General features: G+C 39.4%; 1 pseudogene; it reads left to right on the top strand.

The window, feature by feature from the left end:
- Positions 1–9,396: 9,396 nt before the first annotated feature.
- On the top strand, positions 9,397–9,575 carry LOC132656083 (U1 spliceosomal RNA; annotated as a pseudogene).
- The last annotated feature ends 1,486 nt before the right edge of the window (positions 9,576–11,061 follow it).

Consider the following 11,061-nt stretch of genomic DNA (forward strand, 5'->3'; position numbering starts at 1 on the left):
ATTCCCTAAGAGGACTAGGAGTCAAAGGAGGGAGGCCATTGTGCCATGGAGAATGCGGATCACCAAATGGCTACTTAGCATTGCAGCAGTGTTTAGACTAATGTAAAAGTTTGAATGAATCTTCCTTCAAGCAGTAGGGAATTCTTTAAACTATCCCAATGGACAAAAGCTACTCTGCTAGGTACAAAAGAAGCAATGCCGTCCAAGCAATGGTAAAATTAATGTGAGCATGTGTTCAGTGTTGCTGGACTCATGGTGGCTGTATTGATGGTTACTTATGTATGGAAAATGTCATATTTTTAAGTTTTGAAAATAATATTGTGAGGAATCATAGTACATTTGGTATTGTAAATATTATATTTCTACTCATTTTATTCCATTTTATTCTTTAGTTGTTTCCAGTTCTCCTAGGAATCTCCTGCTCCTGTAACAATGTCCTAAAGTTAATTCTTTTCACACCCATGTCTTTTTCTCTGTCCTATTTTGGTCCTTTCAGTACTGCAAATTCAACCCAGGGCCAGTGTAAGCACCAAGCACTCTACCACTGAACCTTATCCCCAGCACCAAACATTTCTGTTTGATAGCTTTCTACCTTTTAACACATTGTCTTCCCTCCCCTGGGCTTCCTTCTTAGTTTTTTGTCCCCTCAGTTTGTATATTTTATAAATTATATAATAACAGGTATATATCTAGCTATATTGTTAAAGCAAAACTAGGTCTGAGTAAGGTATTCCCTGTGTGGGACCAGAGTTTTCTTCTTGTAGCTGCTTTCACGTGAACTGCTGTTATCAAAGTCTAGACTCAGTCAGCACAGTCGCTGTCATCTGAAGCCTTGCAGACATTAGCCACCAGCAAGAGGCTGCAACTCTTGAACTTCACTTTTCACAGATGTGGAGCAGCTGCCAAGGGTAATGGACTTCTCCCATACAGGCAGCTGAGAGCATGGATGTTCTTACCCCAATTTCTTCTCCCTAACTTCTTTCTCTGCATTTACTTTTTTCAGTTTGAATTATTATAGTGAAAAAAAAAAATAGATCATAATGTTCAGAATGGAAGGGAGAGTCTTTAATTGTTTTGAAATACTTTTTAAATTCTAAAACAATAGTGGGAGGAATGCTCATTTAGTATTAAGAGAAAGATGAATACAGTGTTACACAGTGGATATGGAATAGACGTGTGTGTATGTTGTGTGTATGATGTTGCACATAGGAAGAACTTGAAAGAAATGTAACAATATTTTGCTGATTGTATTTCAACTGTAGAATGTGCATTTTTTCTTACATTTTCTAAATCTGATATAAAAATTCACTACTCATTCTTACTTTTTATGTACATTTACTATTTTAAAATAAATTTAAAATCTGGAACAATGGCCTATATCAAATCACTGTTACAGAAAGATAAGGAGTCTCAGTTAATACTCTTAGTTTCAAATTCAGAACGTTTTTCTATGTGTAAGTCTTTTGGGAAAGAGTTGACTTAAATTCAGCTTTAAAGTGGAAGAGAATCAGTCTGGGAAGAAAGAGTTTATGTGAGCACTAAAATGTAGAGGCCTCTGTTATATAGGAAATGGAGAAGAGGAATGAGTGCTTTGTGAATGACACAGAGTTGAGAATTAGGAAGGAACCAGACCTCAGATCACTGCCAGTAGCTTAAAGCATGCTCAGCTTGTCTGCACTATTAGGCCCTCTCCCCACATTTGCATATTTCTGCTGCCTTCCTTTATATGAATATATATAAACACACACAGCCCATTAAGTCTTCTAATTAAGAGAAGTGAATCAAAGCTTTTGTCTTCTATCTAATAAGTACTTACTTTTTTATATTCAATTTGATGCCATAATCTTTGATCCCTTTTACTTCAGACATCTCACAACTGAACACTTGTGGAGACTGTTTCTGAACTGTTTAGATAATTTCCTGAAGATGGCTTTGGATAAAAATGAAGAAGTGGATCTGTAATACTTGCTAGTATAGTTTTATCTGGAAGATTTAGGCAACAAGGAACAGTTACTGCAAAATATGATAGAAGCTTTACAAATTGAGAATTTATGATAATCTGTAATCGGTTGGAAAATTAATTGTACTACTTAGATTAAAATACAGATAGATTTATAGTATGTGTAAGATTTTGTAGGGCTATTGCTTAAGTGTTACATCTTTCAAATGTCTGACTGTGCACAACTGTAATTGGAGGTACTTTCATGTGTTAGTTTCCTGTGGGGCAGAACTGTTATTGAGTACTTACTATTTATTCAGCGTGTTGCAAAACCTTTTATTTTATATTCACCTTAGAAGAATTCTTTGGAATAGATAATTTTTATCTCCATCTTGTAGATAAGGTAACTGATGTTCAAAGTTAACTAGCTAATGTAAGGTTACTCAGTAAGTAACAGAAGAAAGATCTCAATTTAGGTATCTGTTCTGTATTTCATGTATATATCATGTATCTTTCGCTTTTAGCCATTTGGTATGGTTGGATCTTTACTGACATTTTTCTTTATCTCATGTACTTTAAAATGATGCAAATATACTGTGATAATGAGTTATAACATCTTGTTATTTAGTATTTGAAGAAGTAAAGAATATACTGATGAATTTTTTGATCAGGTTTTCTGACGCTGTGTTGCAGAAATTAAGAAACTGAAAAAGAGTACACTACTGCCAATTGTCTTCTCTAGGGAATACTGTATCCTTTCTGCTTGCACCATTCAATATAGTTCTCCTAGGATATCACAGAGTGGAATTAGTTTGTAACAACACAAAAGATAACTGAAGTAGTTCTGTGCATAAGTGCATAAATTAATAAATCACATTTCTATTCTTAAAACATTTCTTTGACTGTGTCATTTAATAAATTTGATTCTGTGTCATTAATAAATCAGCTAAGCATGATGTTGTATGCCTGTAATCCCAGGACTTGGGAAGCTGGGCTAGAAGGATCATAAGTTCCAGGCCAGTCTGGATTACAGAACAGTTCCAAGGCTAGACTAAACTACATAGTAGAAAACTGTTTGGAAAACCAACCAACCAACCAACTGACCAATCACCACAACAATAAAGATATTCCCTGAAAGCATGACAAGAATTATGCATTTATTATCTCATCAAAATGTTTGTTCTGAGTCCATGCTTTTGGTTTCTTGTTTGTTTATTTACAAAAATGTATACTTCTGTACAAACTGGCTGATCACTGGGGAAGCAGTGCTCCTTCGGTAGCTTCAACTGTCTATTCAGCACAGTGCTTAGCAAAGTGTGGTTCTCCGCAGTTGAACTGAATATTTTATAAGGCCCTGTGCGCCATATCAATGCTCACCTTCACTGAGATTTAAAGTCTTGCACCAGAATGATAAAAAAATCTTAGTTCTAGATTGTCTTGTGCCTCGGGGCTTTTGCTTTAGTACAGGAGAAGCTAAAGAGGGAAGAGTATGAACAGCTGTTAGCCATGGCTCCCAACCCCAGAGCTTTACCAGCTTTACCTAGAGGAACAGGTGATGTCCAGTCACCTTTCTTCATTTAATCTGTGGCTGTATAAAGCCTGCATGCCGGACCTCCCACCTCTCTTGCTCATGTGTCATCCTTATCTTTCCAGCCTGTGCTCACCCAGCACTTTCATCTCCAGTATGTTGCATGTTCTGTTGAATTTGGGGCAAGGATCAATCTTTCCTTTAGTTCTTTATGAACTTATGTGTGTGTGTTTTTTTTTTTTTTTTAATCCCATTTAAATGTGATCCTTGTGCTGTGGTAGTTTGCAAAGAGCATACGTTGTACAAGAACATATTGTATCAGATTATTGCCAGATGTTTGATAGATGGGTAGGTGTGAGACTCTGGCCCTGCCAAGAACTTCAGCAGAGTGAGGAGGAGTAGATTGCTCTTTTCCATCCACTTCTGCGCACACCCCTAAGAGCAGTCCTGGGACCTGGTCTTTGCAGTCTTCACAGGGAATATCGTCGTTTTCAAAAGTCCAGGGAAATTATGAAATTAGATAGATAGATAGATAGATAGATAGATAGATAGATATTTTTAATTTTATGTTGTGCTTCATAGAATCACCAGATTCTATATAGGTCATTTCCCAAACATTTGACTCATTCCCCTCCACCCCCGAGAGGACTGTATCTTTAATAGTTTAAGGGTAGCTATTACATGAGAATTATTCTTTTTCTTTATTTTTTTACATGAGAATTACAATGTAAAAGAAAGCCAAAGAGACTGCTGGTTGAAAGCTAAAATCCCAGATGCTTAAAAACATCTTCCAGCAAACATGTATTGAAAACTTTTTTGTGTTTTGTTTCAATGGTTGATAACCATTAAAAAGGCACAGCACAAGATGTAACTCAGTACAAGGTGTCAAGAGACCTTGGAAGCATGTGTGAGGCCCTGGATCCCATCCGTAATACCACAGAAGGTGTGAACAAAAACAACATTTGTACCCTAACTTTTGACTTATATAAGATTATGACTCCTTTCAGATCTCAGTTCTTGAGTGTTGATTCAAAAACATCATTACCTCTTTATTTAAAGGTGTTTATTCATCTCATTACAACTTCTGCAGAGCTAGAGAGATGGCTCAGTTTTTAACAGCATTTGATGCTCTTACAGAAAACCCAGGTTCATTTCCAGCACCCACATGTAGCTCACAACCATCTGGTAATTCCTGTTCCAGGGAATCCATCACTCTCTTCTGCTTATTTGGTCACCAGGCATGTACACTGTACAGGCATATATACCTATATACATAGTAAAATAATCAATATAAATGTCTTTATTGACTCAATTTTTAATGTAGATATACAGCAATCTTTTGTTTATTTTTCAAGACAGGGATTTTCTGTGTAGCCTTGTATAATCCTGATCTCTCTCTGTAGACCAGTCTGTCCTTGAACTCAGAGAGATCCGCCTGCCTCTGCCTCCCTGAGTGCTGGGATTACAGGCCACTACACCTGGCATTAGGCAGCAATCTTAAATGATGCATTCACAGATATACTTTACAGTAAGCTTAACACCAAGGAGCCATTAGTTTGTGTTCCTACTGATGAATTATATTTTATAATACATGAGTGATCTGAATTAGGATTTATAATGTAAATGTTTTTGCAGGACAGGTGTCGGCTGACTCCAGCTGTGGAGTCTCATATCTCATCTGGGCTGTTGTCATAGACACTTATTTGCTCTCCTATCACTGCTCTTTACATTTATAGTGGAAACCTGTCATGCCTTACAAGTCCTGTGCTGCTCACCTTAGCCTTGTGTGGGGGTTCTCTTCCTGTTATTCCTCTTCTCTGCTGTAAACTCATCTTGATGCCTCTGACCTGCTCAGATCCTCTTTAAAATATCCCCCGCCTCCATTTTTCTTGCTTTCTTAAACTAATTTCCCTATTATCACCAGCACTCAGTATCTTATACATATGTTTCATACTGTATCATCTCCCTGCACAGCAGAAAAAAAAAAAGATTGTTGCCAGGAATACCTGAATTTTAATCTCTGTTATGTTTACAATACCTGTAAAATGGTAGATTGTCAGTAACTATCTGAATTATCTAGGTGCAATGTATGGGTTTCTAAGCATTAGTAAGCAGGCTAGATTTTCCTGGGTCTTCTGCAGGGGAGAGGAACAAGACAGTTTATGTAAAGGAGAGTCTCCTGCTAATTGCTCCTTTCCTGGAAATTGTAATCAAAGTATTCTGGCTTAAGAGAGTTACTCTTTTTTTGGCTGTTTTCTTTCTTTTTTTATCCCTTGAGCATCTTGTACAATGTGTTTTGACTGTTTTCACTTCTCCAACTTCTCAGATCCGTCCCCTCTTCCCAACCCACCCAACTTTGTGTACTTTTTGGTTTTTCCCCATCAAATCCAATTTGTGCTGCCCATATATTCTTGGATGTATGGCCTTCTACTGGAGTGGGTTCGATTTACCAAGGGCAAAACTCTTAAAGGAAACTCTCTTCCTTCAGCTATTAATTGCCAACAGCTCCCTCGTGTCCACCCCCAGGCTCCACGCTGGGTTTTTGTCTGAATTGAGCTTGCATGGGACTTCTGCATGGTGTTGCATGGCAGAGTCCATACATGCAGCTGCCCTGTTGTACCCAGGGGCCACTGCTTCTGTTTGCTCATTCACCACCTCCAGCTCTGAGAGTCTCCCCACCCCGTCTTCTGCAATGATACCTGAGCCCTGGGTGGAGGGGATGCATTATAGATAGCCCACTTAGGGCTGAGCATTCTGCAGTCTCCTATTCCCTGTACCTTGCTCAGCGGTGTGTCTCTGGGTTCATTCACATCTACTGCAAATAGATGCAAATCAACTTCTCTGATGGGGAGTGAGATCTACATTAGTCTGTGTGGTATAATGATCAGTAATTACGAGTTGGTTTCATACTATGTCCATTTAGGAGAATAATAGTAGTGGGTTCTTCTCTAGTGCCTGTGACCTATCTAACTACAGATAATTGGCTGAGAATGGAGCCCAGGCATGGGTTTCATCTTGCGGAGTGAGACTTAAATCCAATTAGAATGTGGTTGGCCATGCCCTTGATGCCACTATTACACTAGTGTCCTTGTCTTGACAGGGCAGACATGACTTTAGCTCTCAGACTTCACAGCTGGCTGAGACTGAGGACTGTGTACAGAGGGAGCCAATAGGGAAGAAGATTTGTCACTACCAGCTTGGTCTACTCATGCTCTGTGACTCAAGTACATGATGTCTTATCAAGTCGTGGAAGTTGAGCAATAGCATAGGCAGTAGCCTATAATACCCGAGGGGGAGGGTCAATGGACCTTATGCTGGCCAGCAATGTCAAAAGAAGTAACCCATTCCTAGCATGGGTGTTTTTTGTTTGTTTGGTATTTGGTTTTGTTTTATTAGATTGTCATGTCTAGTAGAGGCATTGTCATCCTGTTACAGGGTAGCCCTATTCTATAGCATCTATCTATCTATCTATCTATCTATCTATCTGTCTGTCTGTCTGTCTGTCTGTCTGTCTTTCTGTCTATCTATCTATCGATCATCATCATCATCTATCATTTACAGTAGTAGGTTTCCACATGGGTTTTTTTTCTTCCCATATTCCCTCCTCCTCCACATTTAATCCTAGTTTCCCCTTATCTCTGTTTTTAAAAATATTTTATTAATTACACTTTATTTACTTTGTATCCCCCCTGTAGCACCCTCCCTCCTCCCTTCCCAATTCCTCCCTTTCTCCCCCTTCTTCACTCATGCCCCTCCTAAAGTCCACTGATAGGGGAGGTCCTCCTCCCTTCCTTCTGATCCTAGTCTATCATATCTCATCAGGAGTGGCTTCATTGTCTTCTTCTGTGGTCTGGTCAGGCTGCTCCCCTCTAATGGGGAGGTGATCAAAGAACAGGCCAATCAGATTATGTCAAAGGCAGTCCCTGTTCCCATTACTATGGAACCCACTTGGACACTGAACTGCCGTGGGCTACACCTGTGCAGGGGTCTTAGGTTATCTCCATGCATGGTCCTTGTTTGGAGTATCAGTCTCAGAAAAGACCCCTGTGCCCAGATTTTTTGGTTCTGTTGCTCTCCTTGTGGAGCTCCTGTCGTCATCTCTTTATGGCACTATGTTCTAGTTTTCCTTTCTTGAAAGATCCCCTCATCTGGGCTGGTCCCTTTGGAGATGTCTAACTTCTGTGGTTATTTGGATTAAAACATACATACCTAAAGCTTAAGATGTAACATCTTCATATAATGGGAAAACATGCTATATTTGTCTTTTTGGATCCAAACTGATGGCAAGGTCTTATTGCTAAAGACAAAACTTATGTTATCTCGTGTAAGCAGTCTGGAGGGAGGTTCCTCAAAGCTGCTGTATGGTCAGCCACGTCTCTTAGATTCTTGATTAATGAGGGGAATGGGGCAGGGGAGTTTAGGGTGGGGGAAGGGCTTCTCTTCAAATGTGCCAGTTGTGTTTTTAAAAATAGTGTAATATACTTAAATTTCTTATGCGACATTAACAAATAAAAAGCTGCTTTATTATTAAAAAAAATTATGTTATCAAACCTGGAGAAATTATGCTGATGCCCAACTAGTAGCTTCATGCCTGCTGATTAGTGTTCATGGTACTGAAAGGTATTGTTCCCTCCTCTGCTGGGAGGAGAAAAGCAGTCAGCAGAATCAACTCAGGATGGTTGTTCCTGGCTCCACCAATTCATATGCAGAATTTATTTTTCTTAACAGCTGAATAATATTTCATTGTGTAAATGTATCACATTTGTATCATCCGTTCATTAGCTGATGGACTGTTTCCTCTATTGTGGCTAGAGCAACAACGAACATAGATAAGCAAGGATCGCTGTATTAGAATGTGCAGTCTTTTGGGGCATAGTCCAAGAGTGGTCTAGCTGGATAATGTGGTACATCTATTTTCAGTTTCTTTGAGAATCTCTGAACTGAGAATCGCTATACTGAGCATCTCTACATAGTGGCTGCACCAGTTTGAACTCCCACCAGCCATAAATAAATGTTCCCCTGCCTCATATCCTTACCGGCATTTGTCTTTTTTTTTTTTTTTTTTAATTATCTATTCCAACTGGGGTAATCACAAAATAGTTTTAATTTGCATTTTGTTGATGGCTTAGGATGTTGAGCATATAAAAAAAATGTTTCTCAGCCATTGTATTTCATCTTTTGATAACCCTCTGCTTAGTTCCATGCAACCATTTTTAGGATTTGGTTGTTTCTTGATTTTAATTTTTTGAGTTTATTTATTCTAGATACTCTGTCAGACATATCGCTGCTAAAGATTTTCCCATTCTGTAAGCTGCCTCTTCACTTGAATGATGCTGTCCTTTGCTGTACAAAGCATTTCAGTTTTATGAGATCCTATTTATTGATTGTTGGTCTTTTAAAATGTTTATTTATGTGTATGGGTGTTTTGACTGCATGCATTCTGTGTACCATGTGCGTGCCTGATGCCTAGCGCTGGCAGTGGCCAGAAGACTGTGTTGAATCCCCTAGGACTGAAGCTACAGATAGTTGTGGAGTTGCCATGTGGGCGCTGGGAATGAAGTCCAGGTCCTCTGAAAGGTCAGTCAGCGTTCTTAACTGCTGAGTCATCTTCCCAGCCCCAGACTGTTGGTCTTACCTCCTGTGCTATTGGAGTCCTGACCAGAAAGTCTTTTTTCTGTGCCAGTAAGTTCGAGCATATTCTTTACCTTCTCCTCTGCTAGATTCAGGGCATCAGGTCTTATGTTGATGTTTTGGAGGTCAGTTTTGTGAGGTGTGAGAGGTAAGGATCAAGTTCCATTCTTCTTCATGGAGTTACTCAGTTTGACCAGCACTTGGAGAACACTAAAAACAGATGGTGTTTAGGTTAGGGCAGCACCATCAAGAACACTGATTAAGCTAATGAGAATCTGAGGTGAAGACATACACAAGTGTACTTACACAGCAGGGGAGATGCCATAATCATGAAGGTGGTTTTCCCAGGGTGAGGCTGATCCATTGCACTCCGGATGTGCTGACCCCGGTGATTTCCCCAAAAGGTGGGAGATGTGACCGCATAATTTAGAGTACCGGGGGAAGGGATGGGAGGGTCTGTGTTCACACTCTCCCCTGGGGAAAAAGAAAAGATGTACAAAAGCCCAGGTATGTGGTAGTTCACACCTATAGTCTCATAACCCGAGGCTAAAGGTTGTTTTGAGTTTGTTTCAGGCCAGCCTGAGGCGGGGGGGGGGGGGGTCATCGTGAATTATAAGTCAAGCCTGGGTTAAAGACTGAGACCTTGTCCCCAAAAGAGGGGAGTGAAATATAACACAAGGTGAGAAAGTCAGAACGTCGAGGAAGATTTTTATTAAAAATTTTATTTAATATGTTTATTTAAAATAACTTAAAATCATATCTTCAAACGGTATGACTTACAAAGGCTCAAGGAAGTAACTGAGCCCCCCCCATTCCTCTTCAGTTACCAACAGTCTCTACCACCGCCCCATCAACGATGGTAGGCTGAATGTATTTTAGTCAAAATGGTGGATTATTCAGGTCTCCTTATCCCTTGTTTGCTTCTAGACTTTCGGATATTTCTCAGCTTGTCATTTTCCACTGTGGTATATAGGTTGAAATTAAGGCGCTCAGCGTTACAACTTCTGGTAAATAACTGGGTGGAGGGAGAACAATTACTGGAAAGAAATTTAGAGTTCCAAACGGATTGTAGCTGTATGCATTTCATTAGCACACATAATTGATAGCAAGGCTAATGCATTAAAATGATTATTCTCTAATGCCCGGCTTGCATTATTAGCACACATGTATTTCATTAACATGCATAAGCAAGAACATTTATACATGTGGTAGCAAATGAGCTTTTAGAAGTCATTTTGTAGTTAGTGGGTGTTTGTAAGGCCGGTCCACTAGTGTATGGAAATGTAAAGACCCCTGTGTGCTGCGGTGACATGTTTAAGTAATTGGAAGTTCAGTAGAGAAGTTGTGTCCAGCCTTAAGACCAATCTCAGTTAAAAGGTTACACCTTTTAATAGCTGAGTAGGCTGCCCCCTCAGACATACCTCAGAGCAGAGAATTTATTATATAAGGTCCTATCTCATCCGGTATGCAAGGTAAATAACCTCATTAAGAATAGAATCTGAAGGAGATACAGTACTATTCAAATAGGGCAGAAAGGGGCCAACAAGGCAGAACAAAGGCAGTTATGGAAGTCAACCACTGCTTTTATTTTGTGTTGAAAAAAAATAGATTAGCAGGGCTGCTGCTTAAAATCGAGATGAGCGGGAGAAAGAGGCCTGGGGAGAGTCGTTGTGGCTCCTTTTGCTCAAAGCAATGAGGATTAGAACATAGCCTGTTGGTCATGCATCAGCTGAACAATCCCTAAAAGGTTGACTCTCCCAAGTATATTTTTAAAGGGCTGCCAATGAAGACATCCTCTTGGGCATAGGTTCCCCCAAATCCGGGCATCCCCTAATAGGTGACTTGGTTACCATTTTCCTGTTTCCCATGCCTTCTCTTATGCTGGAATTTTTTTTTTTAAATTTAATTATAAACTAAAAATAAAGTTATTTTTATGCAATATGTTCTGATCACAATTTTCCCT

This window comes from Meriones unguiculatus, chromosome 8 (genome assembly GCF_030254825.1).
Source record: "Meriones unguiculatus strain TT.TT164.6M chromosome 8, Bangor_MerUng_6.1, whole genome shotgun sequence".
Classification (NCBI taxonomy): Eukaryota; Metazoa; Chordata; class Mammalia; order Rodentia; family Muridae; genus Meriones; species Meriones unguiculatus.